This window comes from Haliotis cracherodii, unplaced genomic scaffold (assembly GCF_022045235.1).
Source record: "Haliotis cracherodii isolate W230 unplaced genomic scaffold, xgHalCrac1.p SCAF_3, whole genome shotgun sequence".
NCBI lineage: Eukaryota > Metazoa > Mollusca > Gastropoda > Lepetellida > Haliotidae > Haliotis > Haliotis cracherodii.
This window is the reverse complement of record NW_027266286.1, coordinates 41,191,652-41,212,842: the sequence shown is the minus strand read 5'-3', so window position 1 is coordinate 41,212,842 and position 21,191 is coordinate 41,191,652. Positions and strand designations below refer to the sequence as shown.

General features: G+C 39.6%; 1 protein-coding gene across 2 annotated transcripts in view; it reads left to right on the top strand.

Annotated features, from left to right (window-relative positions):
- The first annotated feature begins 7,790 nt into the window (after window positions 1-7,790).
- The window catches only part of LOC139475007 (probable cytochrome P450 CYP44), a 63,605-nt gene continuing 50,204 nt past the window's right edge, over window positions 7,791-21,191 (top strand). The window contains exon 1 of one of the 2 annotated variants that reach the window (XM_071258217.1): window positions 7,791-7,874. The gene's annotated coding sequence lies outside the window, so the exon portion shown is untranslated. The remainder of the gene's footprint in view (window positions 7,875-21,191) is intronic. The other variant, XM_071258213.1, reaches the window with a different exon arrangement.

The window sequence follows — 21,191 nt, the reverse complement described above, 5'->3', positions numbered from 1 at the left end:
TGTATTATCATTTTTCGTCAGGATAACAAAATTTTCTCTCCTTGTTGCCACCTCCAGGTTCAGCTTAAGACGGGTCCTCCTTTGGTCAAAAGTTTGTTCCCCCTCTAATGAGTGTGTCACGCGTTGCACACGAGTGGCGGACGGGGTGCACACCCGTGTGCAACGCGTCGCACACGGGTATCACACGCGTGACCAACCCGATGCACACTGGTTGCGTAACGCGTTGCCCATGCGTGTAAGGGGAATGAACTTCTAGGCAGTAGTGTACGTGTGACGTTTTAAATGATATTTACATACAATTGTCGATTGCTTTGCTTTCACAAAGATCCCCCTTTAGAAATTCTGCGTGTACTACAAGACATAAAGGCTTTCATTGTAGAGACATGTTGGGATAGGGCCATCAAGCAATTCCCGTTTGTTCCTTCATTAACAATCGGTAGTCCATGTATATGAACCCGGGACTGACACGATGGCAGGCGCCAGAAAACAACTGTCATTCTTTGATAGTATCGCATCAAGGAAATAATACAAACTCGCTTCATAAGCCCTTGTGTTATTCCCCAAGACAGTATCTGTCAGACTTGTCATAATATACTGAACCAAATTAAAAACTTCACAATCCTAAAATTTTAACATTTTGACCAGTTATCCTTGTGGGCCCTTATTGTGTATTTCAACAGTAATGGCCACGCATTGTCTTCAGATAACACCCGTTCTTGTGCAGGTGAATCGATCAAAATCATGTGCACAGCACTATAGGGGCAAAGGTGTTTTTTCACGTGCAACTGGTCACGTGGCCATAATACCGAACGTGTTTTCAGCCATACTTGTTAGCAGTCATTAACAAAAAAAGAAAAACACAAGAAAACAAAGTCTTTACGGCCATTTGTCATGCCACGCCTTTCAAATGTGCAGCGTCAACATGCCATCGGCATGTTGCAGACGGGAATGTCCGTAGTTGAAGTCGCAAGGACGATGGGTTGTAGTCGACGGACTGTTTATGATTTACAGACGCGTCTACAGCAAACGGGAACCACCGCTGATCGCCCTCGGCCATTTCGACCACGTGTGACGTCACATGCAGAGGATCGTCAGATTGTTTTACGTCTCCTCTGTAACCGATTTTTGACGGCTACATCAACCAGAAATGAACTGTTTCGGGGTAGACTGAGTGCGCAAACTGTTCGAAACCGTCTGAGAACTGCTCAACTTCAAGCACGATGGCCATACTGCGGGCCGATTCTGACTCAATTACACAGACGTCAACGTCAATTGTGGGCACAGCGACACTTACGATGGACTCAGAGGAATTGGAATCAAGTCGTCTTCAGTGATGAATCCCGATTTAATCTTGGATTTGCTGATGGTAGGGCGAGGGTGTGGAGGCGCCGTCATGAACGTTACGCCCAGTGTTGTGTACAGGAAGTTGACATATTTCGAGGCGGAAGTGTCATGGTGTGGGGTGCTTTTTGTGGCAATGCACGTTCCAGGCTTCTTGTCATCCGTGGCAAACTCAACGCTGCTACTTACCGCGACCAGGTACTGGCGCCAGAACTTCTGCCTTTTATGGCAGCACATGGACCCGGTTTGATCTTCCAAAACGACAATGCCAGACCCCACACAGCAATTTTGACAAGGAATTTCCTTCAGAATGCGGTAGTCAACGTCATGGACTGGCTGTCAAGGTCTCCCGACCTCAATCCCGAACACGTCTGGGATGCTCTTGGCAGAAGTCTGCGCACTCTCCAGAACCAACCACAGAATTTGCAAGATCTTGGTACCATTTTGCAGCAACAATGGCGTCGTCTTCCCAATCATGTGTTCACAAGCATTACAAGGTCCATACGGAGGCGTTGTGTGGCAGTTGTCAACGCACATGGAGGCCATACACGCTACTGAACTTGTGTGCCATCAGATTCTCGTACTTGGGACTTATGATTTAAACTGTTGATGTTATTACCGAATACCGTAGGTGCTTGGAACAAATTATGGTTACCACCCTTAATTATAATCCTTCTTTGGACATTAATGATTAAAAATTACCTTCTCTGATACATTTGTCCGTTGTATATCATATATGGGATTACTTTTTAAAAAGTGAAGTTTTTAATTTGACTTAGTATACTTAAACCCCAAAAAAGTGTTACAGTTCATACCAACATGCACTTCAGTGAAATAAAGTCGAAGATACAAAATTCAAAAGACATTTGGAGCAACGGACATTCTTTTACAGGCCTTAGATGAGAAGTGGAACTGCTGACAGAAGTATCCTATGAAGGATTTGAAATGGTTCTAAAATCAACATTTTCTCCTACATTAAAATACCAAACATATTTACAATGCATGGATCAATCAATGGATAAATCATTCAACGGATCAACCAATCAATAGATTAGTTATGGATCAATCAATGGATCAATCAATGGAACAATCAACGGATCAATCTATGGATCAGTCAACGGATCATTCAATGGATCAATCAACGGATCAATCAATAGATAAATCAACGGATCAATCAACAGATCAATCAATGGATCAATCAATGGATCAAAAAACCAAGCAAGTAATCAACTAACCGACCGATCGACAATCAACCAATCAATCAAACGATGAATCGAAAGATCAATTATTTTCAAAATACATGACAGAAAATAAAGATATTTTGAAACAAATTATCTCTTCGTATTTTTATTATTCTGTAATCAAGGAGTCAATTAATTGAACAATTTTTCTACACCATCTTCTGATACTTGTCATATTAGTTTTACAATAATAGTAAAGCAAAGTGCATCGTATCCCAATTGCGTGGATCGATGCTCATGATATTAATCACTGGATTGTCTGAATCAAACTCAATTATTTACAGCCGCCATATAGCTGGGATATTGCTGAGTGCGGCATTAAACAACAAACAAAGCAAACAAACACAGAAATATCCTGCTATCCCGATATACATTCTACATGATATCATTAATCTAAGTAAACCTCAAGACAGCTGATATGTTAAGCTTTATTTGTTGCACAATACAATGTAAATTATAGCTATTTAAACATTTAAACGAGTGTTTACAATCAACACTTTTTTCATGCCTAACATGCGAGTGTAACCCCCAAAGCAGTTCGTGTAGATCTATCAACGGATTTGATTATTATGTTAATGGATTATATGTACAAATGCTACATCTAGTAATGTTTGTTTACTGATAATAACTTCTTATAAATCATTCATGTGCATGTATAGCTTAAACACATTCATAATAATACAAAGATAAAAAAATTTTATGACATTACGCAATGCAGATGTCTACCTGAAGTAAAACGAAAAATATTAGTAACGTAATATTTATAACGTTTGAAATTTATGCATGAGTATCAACTTGGAATCAGAAATTCAAACAAAACAGGCTGTGGTATGGCGAAATATAAAATACGCTTGATCTGGTATACACGTTACAGTACATGCTATATATGATATCAATAGTGACCATACAATCCATGTTGTATGTAATGTCTACACGTTACTTTGCATGCTATATATATTATATATAGCGACCATACTATCCATGTTGTATGTGTTGTCTACACTTTACAGTACATGCTATATATATTATAAAAAGTGACCACACTATCAATGTTGTATGTGCTGTCCACACGTTCCAGTACATGCTATATATAATATCTATAGTGACCATAGTATCCATGTTGTATATGATGTCTACACGTTACAGAACATGCTATATATTATCTGTAGTGACCATACTATCCATATTGTGAGTTCTGCCTACACGTTACACTCCATGCTATATATTTTATCTATAGTGACCATACTATCCTTGTTGTATTTGATGTCTACACGTTACTTTGTATGCTATATATAATGTTTAAAGAAACCAAAATATCAATGTTATATGTGATGTCTACACGTTACTTTGCATGCTATATATAATGTTTACAGAAACCAAAATATCAATGTTGTATGTGATGACTACACGTTACTTTGCATGCTATATGTAATGTCTACAGGGACCATGCAATGCATGTTATATGTGATGTCAACACGTTACTTTGCATGCTATATACAATATCTCCATAACCAAAATATCTATGTTATATGTCATGACTTGAGGTCAAGTTGCATGCTATATATAAAATGTCTACAGGAACCAAAATATCCATGTTATATGTGATGTCAACACGTTACTTTGCATGCTATATATAATGTCTACAGGAACCAAAATATCTATGTTATATGTGATGACTACACGTTACTTTCCATGCTATATATAATGTCTACAGGAACCAAAATATCCATGTTATATGTGATGTGAACACGTTACATTATATGCCTTATATATTGTCTATATATCTATATCTATATATTATCTATAGTGACCATATCATCCATGGTATATGGGCTGTCTACACGTTACACTCCATGCTATATATATTATCTATAGTGACCATACTATCCATGTTGTATGTTCTGACTACATGTAACAGTACATGCCATATATAATATCTATAGTGACCATACTATCCATGTTGTATGTGATGTCTACACGTTGCAGTGCATGCTATATATGATATCTATAGTGACCATACTATCCATGTTGTATGTGATATCTACACGTTGCAGTGCATGCTATATATAGTATCTATAGTGACCAAACTATCCATGTTGTATGTGATGTCTACACGTTGCAGTGCATGCTCTATATATATTATCTATAGTGACCATACTATCCATGTTGTATGTGATGTCTACACGTTGCAGTGCATGCTATATATATATTATCTATAGTGACCATACTATCCATGTTGTATGTGATGTCTACACGTTGCAGTGCATGCTATATATATATTATCTATAGTGACCATACTATCCATGTTGTATGTGATATCTACAGGTTACAGTACTTGTTGTGTATATTATCTATAGTGACCATACTATCCGTGTTGTATGTTCTGACTACATGTAACAGTACATGCCATATATGATATCTATAGTGACCATACTATCCGTGTTGTATGTGATGTCTACACGTTACAGTACTTGTTGTGTATATTATCTATAGTGACCATACTATCAATACTGTATGATCTGTCTACACGTAATGTACAATCCATGTTGTATGTGATATCTACATGTTACTTTGCATGCTATATACAATATCTCCATAACCAAAATATCCATGTTATATGTGATGTCAACACGCTACTTTGCACACTATATATGATGTCTAAATGAACCAAAATATCCATGTTATATGTGATGTCAACACGTTACTTTGCATGCTATATATAATGTCTAAATGAACCAAAATATTCATGTTGTATGTGATGTCTACACGTTACTTTGCATGTTATATATAATGTCTACAGAAACCTACAGGGACCATACAATCCATGTTGTGTGTGATGTCTACAGGTTACTTTGCATGCTATATATAGTATCTATGGTTACAATACTATCCATATAGTGTGTGGTGTCTAGACTTTGCAGTACATGCTATGTATAATATCTATAGTTTATATGTTTTATATAATGCATGTGTCACAATGTTACAAATATACAGTTTCATACGAGGGAAAATCAATGTCACGCAATGTCCAATGTTTAACAACATTAATGGAACATATCTATAATGATTTAACACATAAGATGGATAACCCATACCTCCCATGTTTAACATATAAGGTCGTCCGAGGTTGTCTAAACTAAATGTTCAGTGAGGACGTTCCGATCTGGGCCATATGCCTTCGTATAACGATTGTGTGGGTCGTTGAACCTTCGACAGAAATACTGGTCCCAAGCACTGGCAATCATCCAGTTCTAAATACACCCTAGTGAAGGTTATTGTACTTTAAATCGTATGTACGGTTATGTTATATCAAACTTTGTCAACATCTTCAAATATAAAGTATCTTTGTTCATCTCAATCAGTGTGTGATATGAACCGGTAATGTAACGATAACTTAATTTGGACCGGTTATAACGCTCCAGAGGTTCTTTTGAAGAGCGTATATCTACAAAGGCTGAAAGTTCTCAAGACACATTAATATCAACTTAAAGTGACGTATGGCCCGATCGTTTGAGAAGCCGCAAAACGCAGTGAGCCCAGGATGCCAGGAGTCTATGGTTGTGGGTTCGAATCCAAACACTCTGATGATATCCCGTGGTTTATCAGCACCATACTGGTGCTCTAGAGGTTCACAAACGTGTCATCGGCTACGATCTGCATCACTTTGGGATTTCCTCACATATTAAAATACCACATATTGAAATACTTTTCGATCTGCATCACTTTGGGATTTCCTCACATATTAAAATACCACATATTGAAATACCTTTCCATCTGACATTCACTCATTCAGTCACGCATTCATATAAGCTCCAGATATCGCGAATCCCTGATGTACCAATATGTTTGTCTTGTCTCTTAACATCATTGTCTAATTATAAAATAATCATATAATTAAATTTCAATAACTTCTTTAAATGAAACTAAGAAAACTATTTATGGATCAGTTACAATGATTGTCCTTCCCGGGTGTATCTGAAACAAAACATTTTTACTGCTACGCAATGTTTGTCCCATACAGTCATACACCGCAGTTTCGAAGTTACAGGGGCCTACGTAAATACTTCGCGGTATCCGCGGTTCGACACAACTGAAAAATGATGAATAAAGAAGGAAAACGCAGGGACCAAGCTTTAAATTCGATACAACCGGAAGTTCGATACATCAAAGTTGGACACAACGGTGTTTGACTGTATTCCCAAGCTTAGTATTTCGCACATTTGAAATAAAGTTTTACTTTGGGGGGACGATTGATAAAGTCTCTTCATTCAGAACGAGTTTACCTTTTCTGTGTTTAAATGTAACGAAACTGTTTTTTAATGTGGCAGAGCACGGTATATTATTTTATATGGTGTTAAATATATAACTACACACATGCATTTCTTGACACACATAGAAATACTTCTTACAACTCAATAAAAGGTGTGTGAACTTTCTCATCCTGAGGTATGTTTGTCTACTTGTATAACGTACACTAAAACTGATCAAATATATATAGCACTTAAACAGCATAATAGTTGTGGTATCGTGCAGCTTCTGTAACCACACGCGGTCACCTGTTGCACGCTATTGAACTCAGCGTGTGAATAACCTCAATTGAGTTCTGAAATCCCTCTTTGGACACCTGGCACAGAGTAAACGTGACCTGGTTTCCCCCTAACTGGTCGAAGGCGTGTAAGACTCCCCGCAAACGCTGCCTGCCTCGCCTGTCGAGTACTGCGTCTTAAATGTTATTGCTCGAATATAAATAGATTTACTATATAGTCTCCCCTCATGCTGTTAATACTTAAATGTCTGTGTAATACTCAACCATAAAGTTTTTTTGGTATATATAAGAAACTTTTATTTATTCCATGAAAGCTATGAAGTTAGGTTCATTGTACTATTTACTAACAGGGTGGAACGGGATATCACCAGATCGGTCGTTGAACCCGTGCGCTACACTATCACACAATCATACGCAACCTGGCGGATCACCGCGGAAGAACATTGTTATGGTCTGTAAACGGGTTTGTTGATATAATCTTAACTAATTAGGACAATGCACGGCAAAAGGCTTAACGTGATCTACACATTGTGCTTTAGTCAATATATGAACAACATGAAGTGTGGTGTGTTTGTTGTTACGATTTTCTCGACCGATGAAGGGACTACATCTTACTGGAATTCCGGAATCCCCCGATCAATTGAATGTTGTTATGTGACACTGGGCAGGGTCACAGGGACCCCGCTATAAATACAACCTCACGTCGGAGAAGTCGGTGAATCCACCAAGCTTCTTCATATATTCAGGTAGGTGTTAATTTGCTTTAATTCAATTCTAAATCTTTATTGAACTGGACATATGAATATGTTGTTTGCACTTTAGATTTAAATCAAAGTGTGCGCTTACATATGTGCACTTTAAGAAACATTTAACGACTTAACAACATATATGTTATAGAATTTAAAATTGTCATGTTTACTGAATCGGGAAAAATCGATATATGACAACTTTTATAATAGTTTATTTATGCATTTATAGAATGATAAAAGTTTATATACCTTAACTAATATGGTACGGGGACATTCTGATTTCTTTAGTTGTTGTTTGTTGTTTAACGCCGCACCCAGCAATATTCCAGCTACATCACGGCGGTCTGTAAATAATCGAGTCTGGACCAGGTAAACCAGTAATTGATATCATGAGCATCGATCTACGCAATTGGGAGACGATTACATGCATCAACCAAGTCAGCGAGCCTGACCACCCGATACTGTTAGTCGGCACTTACGACAAACACAGTCGCCTCAAACGGCAAGCATGGTAATTCCATTTAATGTTATTAGGTATTGTTTTGTCACTGTGAAACGATATTCACATGTTTCTTTCTGCATATTAATGTCACGACTGCAACACTTTGTGATAATTCATTATCATACTCTATTTTTTTCTGAAAACAGCGCAAAATAGATAACCTCTACTCAGACTATAAACTATATGATATCAGTTACATGCGCACTTTGTTTCAAGCTACCAGTGTACTTGTAGTTCAATACAACCACCCTTTTTGATTGATTTTGTTTGTCAGGACAAATTTTACAATCACTCGCTTTACGAGCCACATGTTCAGAATGTGGGTGCGGATGTGGGTGCGGGTGAGGGTGCGGGTGCGGGTGCGGGTGCGGGTGCGGGTGCGGGTGCGGGTGAGGTTGAGGGTGCATTTGCTGGCGTTGTGTGTGAGAGTGTGTGTGTGGATGTGTGTGTGTGTGGGTGTGTGGTTGTGGTTGTGGTTGTGAGTGTGAGTGTGGATATGGGTGTAGGTGTGGGCGTGGGTGCGGATCATAATGAGGGTGTGGGTGCGGATGATGGTGTGCGTTGTGGGCATTGCTGTGGTTGTGGGTGTGAGTGTGGGTGTGAGTGTGGATGTGGGTGTTGGTGTCTGCGTGTCCGTGTGTGCGTCCGTGTATCTGCGTGTCCGTGTGTGTGTGTGTGTGTGTGTGTGCGTGCGCACGTGTGTGTATGTGTATGTACGATTGTGACTGCCTGTGCGCTTATGCAGTATATATATTATGTATGTGTCATTGTATGCGTGTATGTTTTTTTCCAATGAAAACGAAGCATGGTTAATTTCACGATAAACATTGTTCTATCATGACGTCATTTCTGGAGAATCGAACACGTGCCTGCAACTTGATGACGTTGTAAATTGTACCACGTTGCTTGTGTCTAGTTAACGTGACACTTGCGTGAATATCTGGGAAATATCAAACGTTACTCCCCTTTTCATAAATGGATTTGTCCGACACTGCGGAAACCGGGTTGTATTCAGGGAGTCATCATTATTTTAATACGGGTGAATACTTTTGAAGCTTGTACATTCTATTAACATAGTTAAAGAGGCTGAACAAAACGTTGATATCTCACATAAGAAATAAACGACCCGTAGTCGTTGTTTATCGTGCAATAAAACACTGTAGGGAGAATAAATGTTTTTTTTTCTCCCTGCAGTGTTTAATGGTACGATAACCAACGACCACGAGTAGTTTATTTCTTAAATATATGCGTGTGGATATGCGAAAGCCCTAGACAGTACAGATCGTTGCGCCTCTGTTCATACTGAAGCTTGATCAGTGATTCATTCAGTAGCGATGCTAATGCCATGTTTAATGACGTGATCTATGCTATTCCGTGTAACAGCTGTTTATATTTACTTTGAAATACATATTGAATTTACATAATGCACAATATTTTATCATATATCATTCTAACCATAAAACGAAAAGTATTGATAGACATTTTAGTATAACGGTAATAAAATGTAAATAGATATTAAGTAATGTAAATATACACACATAAAAATATATATGTCACAATAAAATCACCCCGGTGAATTCGTGACAATATGTTCTGTGGGGCCACTAAAGCGGTGATAAAACCACAGCGTTATTTATCTATGTTTATATTACGGTCGTCTCCGAGCACCCATAAAAACAAAACAACTACGTCATGTTGCCGTGTTATCAGTGAAGTCAGCTTCGACAAGGCGCTATAGTACTGTTTCCGAGCCCGTTAGTAAGTCCACGGAAACCTCTTGTCGGTTGGCCTTAACACGGAGTTACAGTCTAAGTGATACATTGTGACATTAATCAGGTCTCGCTGTTCATTCAGATATCCTTTTACTGTTACTGATGCTGCTCAAAAGAAAATTATGAATATTTTATATCAATATCGATATGATATACACAAATACAGTTTGGTTGATAGATGTGTGATTTATATACTACTGGGATGCGATATGACTGCCTGTCGTTGACAATAATGTGTATCATTAGACCGGCTATCATTTTACCAGACACCGTTAGATCGACTTTCATTAGATCAGATACCGTTACATTGTCTACCGTTAAACCCGTTTTAAACAGAATGTCACAGTTAGACAGCCGAATGCTTTACACTGTACAGGGCGGCTTGTCTTTGGTCAGAACGTTTGAGACCAGGTACCAGGACACTAGATACCGTTATTCAAGGAACCGTTGGACCTTGCATCAAACTACGTCCCACAAGATCAGGTTCTTCTCTTATCATACGTACTTTTAGACCCCTACCTTTATCTTGAACGACGACGAGTGGATGATGTTTTACGCTAATCTGTAATTATAACGATATCAGTGCGATCTGTGAACAATGACATAAATGAACACACTATGACCACCCAATTGCATGTCTTATCTAACGTCAACAATTGTTTGTTTGTGTTTAACGCAGCCATATAACTGCGATCTGTAAATAATCGAGTCTAGATCAGACAATCCAGTTACTGACATCAAGAGCATCGATTGGGATACGATGACATGCATCAACCAAGTCAGGTGAGCCTGACCACCTGGACCCGTTATTCGAAAGGCATGGGATGCTGAGAAACAGTTCTAACCCGGATCTTCAAGGGTCAGCTGAACTGGGTACCAATATGATATCGTCAAAATGGATGCAACTCTTGGCCATATGGTTTGGTACCCAGGGGTTCTTTGGTGTACCGTCATTTGTGATTCAACCTGATATATTATCTTTGAAATAATCTTGGTAAATACAGTGTGCATATATGCAGGGCAATGCATACAATAGCCCAGATATCAGATTGTGCAGTGCAGTTACCAATGGTTTGACCTATGTGGATAATAGTGCAGTTACATCAAGCACCTGCTAAACGGAGTAATCAGTAGAGCAACGAACTGACAGCTAAACGCACGAACAAGGTTTGGCTTGGCCTTCAACTCATATCAGATAAGTAAGGATCAGAAGGGTCACTGACCTATGTGAGCGTGCGTACAGCTTTTCATGGACGCGGTACCACTTAACACTAGCAATCACAAGTTATATAATAATTTAGGTATTTTAAAAAAAATATAATTATGTATCACAGCGACACCTTGTATAGAGATTAACCAGAGCACAAAAGGAAGTATCCATCCATGTTTTGTAGGGGGGTGGGGGTGGGGAGCTGCAGTTGTGTGTTGTGTAGTTGTGTAGTTGTGTAAGGAACCGAAATTGACCGTTTAGAGTTGAGTCCCTTAGGCATGCAAGGACCCATGCAAGATTCGACTTATGATCTGTGTTTTCTCACCATCATATCCATGCTCTTCGGTTCCAGTTAAAGTGGTAAACGTCTAACATCACTCACTCACTCACTCACTCACTCACACACTCACTCATATGCTCAGAGTTGTTCTTACTCTATGTTCAAAGCGACCAAAGCACGCAAGCTCAATTAAGTACGCTGTAATTATTCTGCAATACCATGCAGCTAGTTCCGAACACATCTGTCTTCACCAGTGAAAGTGGGGTTGTAAACAGCTTTTCGACAATAGTCTAACCGTATCACCGACGGAAACACAAACATAAGCTTCACTCATTGTAACAAGGGGGAAAAGAAATAACAGACATATAAGTATATTCTTAATAATGGATAGGCATTAAACCTCGTTCACCCCATTCACTCGAACACCTTTTTGCAAGTGGCAAATTTTACCCATTTTGGCAAATTCCTTATTTATATCCTATGCCCAAAACATGGGCTGCGCAAACTAAACATGTCGAATGTAGAATTATATAATAAAAGGACCCGAGGAGTTCGGTTTATCGAGGCTTCACTGTATGAAGATACTTTGTGTGTTTGTGTGTGTTATGTACCAACCGATTCTTTAATATTACCAGTTAATCAGGCATGGCTTGACAGATTAATTTGTAAATATTTAATAATCGGGTGGTCCTTAACTTGTTTTGATTAGTATAGAAAACAATGCGGTTGCTGCTCGCGAGGTTGAAGACTTTTCCTTCTTGCGTGATGTACAAAATAGCTGTGGAAACCATTAAAGACATATAAATGAGCATAGCGTCATTCAGCAACTCGCTGCCAGATAGTAGCGCAGTAGAAAGCAGGCGTATATGTGTTTAAGAATGCAGTGTAATTATAGGAAGATATACAGTTTCCGCCTGAAGCTAGCGTAACCGCGCATTACGTCATAGAAGGGGTTCAACCTCCACGCGGGAGACAGGTGATGCTGCGGTACAGAACACGTTTTTGTGGCGGTTAACGCGAGCGGAGAGATAACCATTTTAACGCAGTAATTAAAATTAGGACGAGCGAGTAATTTTATCAGGGTTACCTCCGGTGACTCAAAACCGTTGGTGCCAATGGTTAATCAAACAGGATGCATGGTAATGTTGAATCTCTATGATGCAAATATTAATTTGCAATAACCAAGATGCAGTCAATATGCACGGTAGTGGCGTTCATCTTAAGTGTTTTCTGAATGAATAACTGGTACGAAAAGTGAAGCGTTTATGTCAAAGTTATTGCATCTCGGTTCCTTTTTTGACGTCATTTTATGCAATGCCATGGATAATGGCAGCATATATTGTTTGGGTTGGCTATACTTGTTATGTTCGGAACAAACAAACAAATGTGGCAATTGAACACAGATGTAGATATGACAAGACAACAACAAAGTACCAAGGGCATGGCTGGTATATACATTCATATATGATTACTTTTCCAACACTAATTTCTATTTCGTAACTTGAATACATGTACCTGGAATATAGTTTATGCACCAGTACTTTTTTGTTAAAACTTCATTTCGTGCGTTGATATTCCGAAGGAACGCGTTCGTTTTTGTTTACAAAACGACATACATGTACTCATATTAAAAATCAACACAGAAAGCGAAATCAATTATCTCATGACCTATTTTGTAACTGTCGTGTAACGGGAACCGGTTTTGCGGTCATCTGAAGGAATATCGTTATTTTGTATTCAGCAGGAATCTTACATAAGTATTAAAATCAGTTCAATGTCCGTTGTTGATATTTTCACAAGATGGAAGTGTAATTTAAAGTCGCTTATTGATCGGGTTCAAATATTATAAGGAAAAAATACACTTAAATGTCAAGTGATTGAGATTACTTTATAAAAGAAGATATATTCAAGATTCGTCTGTCGCTCATATAAAAATGTATCATTACGTTATACATGTATTCTCTATATCGAGTCATTGAGGGAACGGTATTCATCTTCCGTGCATGAGTTTGGAGAACAGCCAGTTGAAATAGTTGTGATGATATTATAAAATATCCATATTGTTTGATAACGGTACAAGTCTGATTGGGTTTTTAAATTATGTGTCTTGTTATCTAGTTCGTTGTTTGATAGTCTGCTGATTAAAGTAAATATCTAATCTAATAGGAATGATGAACCTGATTTCATGCCCAGGGATACCAACACGTCTGCAGCTCATTTTGGACACGTGGTTTCTGCTAAATATGTTGATTTTGGTAGAAAACAACTGGTCTCTCTTGATTTTTAACAGCGGACTTGTGACTGTATCTTTCCCTGATTTCAAAGGATAGTTTACATAAGATTGATTGAGACTGAAAGGACTATTAAAATGTAGTTTTTATTACAAACTTATGTTCTTACGCAACATGACGTTAAAATATCAGCACAGATAGCGTGTAATACATTTTCTATATAAAATAGGCAGAGTTGCATAACATCTCATTCGTAAGCAAACATGTGAGCACATGTTGAACGAAATGTAGTGCAACTGCACTTGGACACCCACCATAAATCACTGAAATACATATCTGCAGCTGGTGATTGACCTGAGCCTGCATTATCCTGGATTGTATTTCACCTCTCTGATTATCGCTATAGCAAATTATCGGCAGAGCACTGCTGAAATCTTACATCATTATGATTCAGTGCGCGCCCAACTGCCAGCAAAAGAAAACGTAATTGCTATAATCCTTTCAAAATTATTACGTAAACATTACTTGAGTTTAGGATTGAGTTTCACGCACCGTTGGCGCTGTGAGCGAGTGCAGCATGCTGCTGTACTATCTACGGCTTAGAGCTCGACGTGCTGTAGCGAATCTTTGGAGTAAACTCTGGGTTGTGGCAGGGCATGTCAGTGTAACCTTTTCTGTACAGGAGAGTGAGTGAGTGAGGTTCGGATGTCAGTGTAACCTTTTCTGTACAGAAGAGTGAGTGAGTGAGGTTCGGTTTTTTCGCTAGTCTCGGAATAACGGAAAGGACAGTTCAATTTGCCTTCAATATACAGTAAAGTACGTTTAAAACGAACACACTTATAACGAACTAAAGGGTATAACGAACTTACTGTTTTGTCCTTAAAATTTGCTGTAGTTATGCTGTATATATATTTATAACGAACTAAAATTAGTGGTCCCTTTGAGTTCGTTATAACCGTAGTTTACTGTAAAACAAAACCAGGATTCGAACCCACAATCATAGGTTACTGATGTGCCCAAGGGACGCAACTTTGCACAGCGAAATTGCGGTGCCTTAGACGATGTGTCACCTGTGCCCAATAAAACAACATGAAGGCAACACCGTTTCCTTACACTACTCTGACTATTTAACCTTGGTGTTCTTATGCCGCAACTCCTGCAGATGGCTTCACGGCGGAGAGGATGTCTTTCCCATATGTTACAACAAAGCAGATATCTGTAAACACGTAGTATAGGCCTTGACTCGGTTTCCTTTTGCACAGGCAACAAAAAGGTCATGGAGGGTGTTTGTGTGAGGGGATATATCACGTATGGAAGCGTATTAGTGCCACATTCTAAAACAATATTCTTTCATCTACGCAGATGACCCATCCACGTAGAAGATATAGAGATCTCACCCGAGTGTCTTTTGATATCAAAAGACACTCGGGTGAGATTTTATTTATCATCCCACATCAACTGTTTCAGTTCGTAGACAGTAATAAGCAGTAGCAGAGCAGCCATTTGTGATGTCATTTGTTTGTGACGTCATGATAACCAATGACATTACAATGGTCTGCAAGGCATTGTGATGTAATTTCATTGCAGCGATATCTATAATGTAGATATTGCTTGATCTCATCCAAGCCATATCTCATGTGGGAGCCAGTTTTGGATGATAAAAAAACTAAAATCTACGCAGAAGATATTTTCATCTACGAAATATATATATATATATATGGTATAATATAATCTACGTGGATGAAAGTATATTTGTTTAGAATATGGCACTAATACGCTTCCTTAATACGCTTGTAGCAAGGGGTGAGGGTGAGAGGTGTAGGGTTGGAGATCACACACGGAATTCTGCCAGAACATTCACACCAGCATACGCTGATTCAGAGAAGTATTGCTTCAGGTGTGTAACATTTGATCCATGAATGCACCTCTCTTTTTGGAAAAAACTGTATCCTTTCTAGCATAGTCATGACATTACAACACGGCTACAGAAGGGCCTGAACTTCTCCCATCCTGCTAGACGTACATATTAAGCCACTACCGACGTCACAGATGAGTGTCATTGGCTTCTCATGATAGACATTAGCGCCAGCGATCTTCTGCCATGACAGGCAAATCGGGTGGTCGAGTGAGTGGGTCACTGACATCGCGACATGTGTTTATACGTCATCTACACCACGATTAGGAATTGGGTTGACATCTACAGTAGGGTTTCATTGTTCTGCGCTTGTCAACTAACGTCAATCCTGTGGAGAGATGGCAATTTGAGAGAGTTGTGATTAAGGCGTTTTGAACAGTATTCAAGTAGAATGTCAGCATGTCAACCCACCGCCCCTGGCTTAAACACTTCAGGATGCGGAGTTGTGGGGTGGTCTTGTGGTTAAAGCGTTCGCTCGTAACGCCGAGACCCCGGGTTCGATTTGGGTACATTGTGTGAAAAGCATTTGTTCTGCCTACACCCTGATGTTGTGCTAAAAGGGGTTAAAGTTATACTTTACGATCGGATTCCATGTAGATATATTTGTATATTCGGTTGCCCAAATCATTGGGCTTGGGAGCGACCCTTGGTCAATGATTAAGGTTCCAAATACCCTAATTATTATTATTATCACGGCGGGGGACACCAGAAATGGGCTTCACTCATTGTATCTTTGTCGGGTATCGAACCCGGGTCTTCGGCAGGACGCGCGAACGCTTTAACCATTGGGCTACCCGACCGCCCCGCTTCCTACATTAAGCTAACGCAGCTGCAAATGTTCAGCTTAACTATTGTTCAAAACGTCGTTGAACCCAACACTCACAATTTTACTGTTTTAAAGAATTGTAGTTCAAAATGCATTTTCCCGCTAAGAATATTGTGCTTCTTTGCAGTGAGGTCGAATTGGGTCCCAGTGTATTATCTATGGTAGATCAAGTAGATGATCCGTGAGGCTCCGGGTAGAGACAACCCATGCTTGCCATACAAGGAGACTATGCTTGTCGTAAAGGCGACTAACTGCACCGCACAATCTGATATCTGGACTATTGTATGCATATGCTCTGCAAACCAGGGTGGTTAGGTTCTCTGACTTGGTTGATGCATGTCATCGTATCCCAATTGTGTAGATCGATGCTCATGATGTCAATCACTGGATTGTCTTGTCCTGACTCGTTTATTTACAGACCGCCGTGATGTAACTGGAATATTGCTGAGTTCGGCGTTAAACAATAAACAAAACAGTTAACCAAATGACTCTCTCGTGACAGTGAAGTGTGACTGCTTGTGTCTTACACAGACGTGTAGAGTGAGTGAGCTTTTAACGGTATTCCGGTTAAATCACAGCGTGTCAGCTTATTTAAGAGGAAAGCCCAAAGCGATGCAGACGTTGACCACTTTGGTGAACCCACGAGCACGGGTATGGTGCTGACAAAGCTAGAAACATAATCGTGGCAAACCGGGATTCGAACTCAAAATCATAGTTTTCTTGGGCGCCCAAGGGATGTAACTCTGCAAAGATGACTGGGTCACTCGTCCCACAAACGTGTATCAGGGCACCTCTGGTAAGTGTCCAATGGAATACCCAAGCTCTCAGCTATGACGGTTACCTCTCATGCTGCTTACAGCTCATTCTGCCTACAGCTCATTCTGCCTACAGCTCATTCTGCCTACAGCCCATACTGCCTACAGCTCATTCTGCCTACAGCTCATTCTGCCTACAGTTAACAATACACATAATACGTTTGATAAGTCCAAACGACTGAATACCTGTCTTTCCTTTTTCATAATAAACTAGTCCTTTTAACACATATAAAAGACAAGTGTAAAAGAAATGTGAATAAACATCAACCTATCTTGTCTTATGACATACTTTGAGATCGGGCTTCTGACATTGTATTTGAATTGTGACTTGACTTATCTAATGTCAAGATGACATACACTCTTCAAAGAAAGAAACGCAGAGTTCATTGACCCTGATTACACAATGAATATATATAAATATATAAATTGGACATATGTTATTGGAAAATGTTTGCCTGATATTCGACAAACGGTGCGTCAAAACGCAGCCATTGTCCATTTGCAATGTGTTAAACGGCATTGTTTTCACACTTGTTCAAACATGTCATGGAGGAAAACAGTAAAGCAAAAAGCACGTGCAAGTTATGGCATTAGTAACTCTTTTTCACCGACGAGATGGAAGTCAACGTGTTTATCGTCGTCGAAATGAGCGTTTTGCCTTACATTGTGTACGTCAAATCGACAATTTCGGTGGCGGTAGTGTCATTGTGTGTGTGTGTGAGGGGGTGCGGGGTGGAGGGGGTATCCTATACTACGAGATCTGACTTGGTTGTGGTTCAGGGATATTTGAAAGCAAATCGCTACATGAATCAAATTCTTCAACCTCACCTTCTTCCAATCATTGACCGCCAGAGGGAGGTGTTTCAACAGGACAACGCTCCACCGCACACAGCTCGTGTCACGGTAGACTACCTTCATAATGCCAGCAACGTTTTGCCCTGGCCGCCGAGATCTCCAGATCTCAACCCAATCGAACCCCTCTTGGATGAACTCGATCGACTGTGCGTCAACGCCACAGACACTCCCACAACTGGCCAATGCGTTACGAGCAGAATGGCCTAGAATTCCGCAGAACAGAATTCGTACACTCATGAAGTCAGTGCCGAGGAGATGCAGAGCCGTGATTGCTGCCCGGGGCGGTCACATTAGAAACTGAGTTCAGTGCAACCTTGTGGCCTTTTTGAACAGTTTTCAATGCCTTTGTACAACGACAACATTCGACTATCGAGCTTAAAAAATTCATATTTGTATATATGATATTAAATTAAATATATCGACTTTATTAGGTACAATAAATTTACTAAAAATCTTTTTTTGAAGAGTGTATATGATCATACGTGTACTTATGATGTGATATCATGTGTATGGTAATTTGTTATGTTGTCAAAAAATGAAATATGATGAATGCAACCCGAATATCTTTGTAGGCTTATTCATAATACAGTTTCGCAAAGCACAAATTATAACTTAGGGAATTAGCTAATCAAACGGTGAATTCGAAGAGTCAAATAAAAACACCTGCAGATTCATTTATACCATCGACATTTGCAATACAACTTCACAATATATTCCCGGAAGTTTCAACTGAGCAAACAGAGACCGTTACAAAATTTAAGAACTTGCTCCATGGAAGGGGAGATAATTGGATACATTGGAACTTAAGAATTAAATCAAAATTAATTAAAAAATACATTGTATAAATGTGCCGACTTCCAACGATTAGGTCGTCGCCATGCTGCTGACAGCAGACCTCAGACCTCTCTAAAATATGAATACTTCTTATTATGGGTCACGCCAGGAAGATATTTCGCGAACTTTGACCGACCCATGAAATGACTAATAAGAAGTCGACATGAGCAAAAAGCATCTTTCTCGAACTATACGGCACTAGTTTCAAAATCGACTTCCATTCCTGATTACGCTTTGAAAGTAGTTTGACAAAGTTCTCCATTCAAAATTTGACTGAACAAAATAACATTACCGTGACGGTATACTAGTACATGTATATCCCACGGGCTATGTATGTCTCCACAGTTCAAATGTTTATCCCACTGAAGAAAGTGATATTCGATGATTTTGACTGTAGTCGTACAGCCCGTAACTGTCATTCGGAATACTAATGTCTCACATCCTGTGGAGAAGCCGATTTTGTTCCTCCGCAACCCATGCCGGTCGAAAAAGAGGCTACTTAATGGATCGTTGATAGCCTACCGCGGCAGCCTGCATCGTTGCTCATTACATCAATCACTGGGCTGTCTGGTCCCGACTCGATTGTTTACAGGCCGCCGTCTACAGTTTGAATCTTGCTGAGTGCGGTGTAAAACAGGCAGCAAGAAAATAAAGAACCATTACATATATGTCTCATATCAATGTATGGATGGTATGTAAACAACTACTTAGGACACAGTCGGATTCCTACAATGTACTCTGTTGTAAGCGATGTTGTCCCATGATTAAGGAAAGGCCTTTGCAGCTTTTATTGAGAAGCATGAGCGATTGGGTAGCACAGTGGTTGAAGCGAACATTCGGGTTCGAGTCCCCATGAATACAATTTGTGACGACCATTCTTTGGTCCCCGCCGTGATATAGCTAATGTGTCGCTAAAATGGCGTAAAACACCACTCAACGCTTTCCAAAGAACCAGCTATATATCTTTCTTCTTTTACAACATACCCGGGGTAGAATAGGTCTTCAGCAAACCAAGCTTGCCGTAGAAGACGACTATGCTTGTCGAAAGAGGCGACTAACGGGATCGGGTGGTCAGACTCGCTGACTTGGTTGATGCATGTCATCGATTCCAATTGCCTTTGATCGATGCTCATGATATTAATCACTGGATTGTCTGGTCCAGACTCGATTATTTACAGACCGCCGTCATATAGCTGAAATATTGCTGAGTGCGGCGTTAAACAACAAACCAGCCAACTTCTTTGCAACAAACATTATTTCCACCAAGGATTCGGAAATCGTTTTTTGATACGTTACTAAACAAAAGACTTTGACACTTGCGTCATCGTTACCAAGGGGTGTTTGTTTGGCTTCCATGTATTGCTGCGATCGTCAGTACGTAATATATACATTGCCTTTATGTTCTTATCATATAATCTACTCTCTACCGAGGCAGACAATGTATTTAATTTTAGTCCACGTGTGAACGAGTTACAAATGAAGGAAGCATATCCTGTCATTTGAAATCTAGATTCCAGGTTAATGACAAAATAGCGTGTAAGCATTGCATTGCAGACCTTTGGGACGACGTTCTACCTTAATTTCCTTCTGTCGCGGGGTAATGTATTACTGGTCACAGCCTGTACATGTCATTGACCCCTCCGATATACCTTACCCTTTGTTCTCCAACGACCTCGTACGCCCTCATTGGTGCGGATAGGCCGCGTTTTCCATAGTAAGCGTTTGGGGAAAAAAACTACAAATACATGTACGTACGGGCCGGTGAACGACCTGGAAGGAAAGAAATTACAATGAATATTTTTCCGTGTTGATCTCATTTCATTGAGGATGACACAGTTGTAGCAAGTATTTCACAGAAGGAAATATAATTATTTATTACTCGCCCGCGAAGAGATCATCCGTTTAATAAACATACAGCTGGATTACACATTGGATAATGACAAAGCGCGTGCTTATGCATTGCGGGAACAAGTTTCACTAACAAATATTGAAAACTCCCAACATCCCTGGGCTCATTCAACGGCATTGCGTGTAGAGATGACAGATCACTGAATGGAGCTTATGCACACCCGAT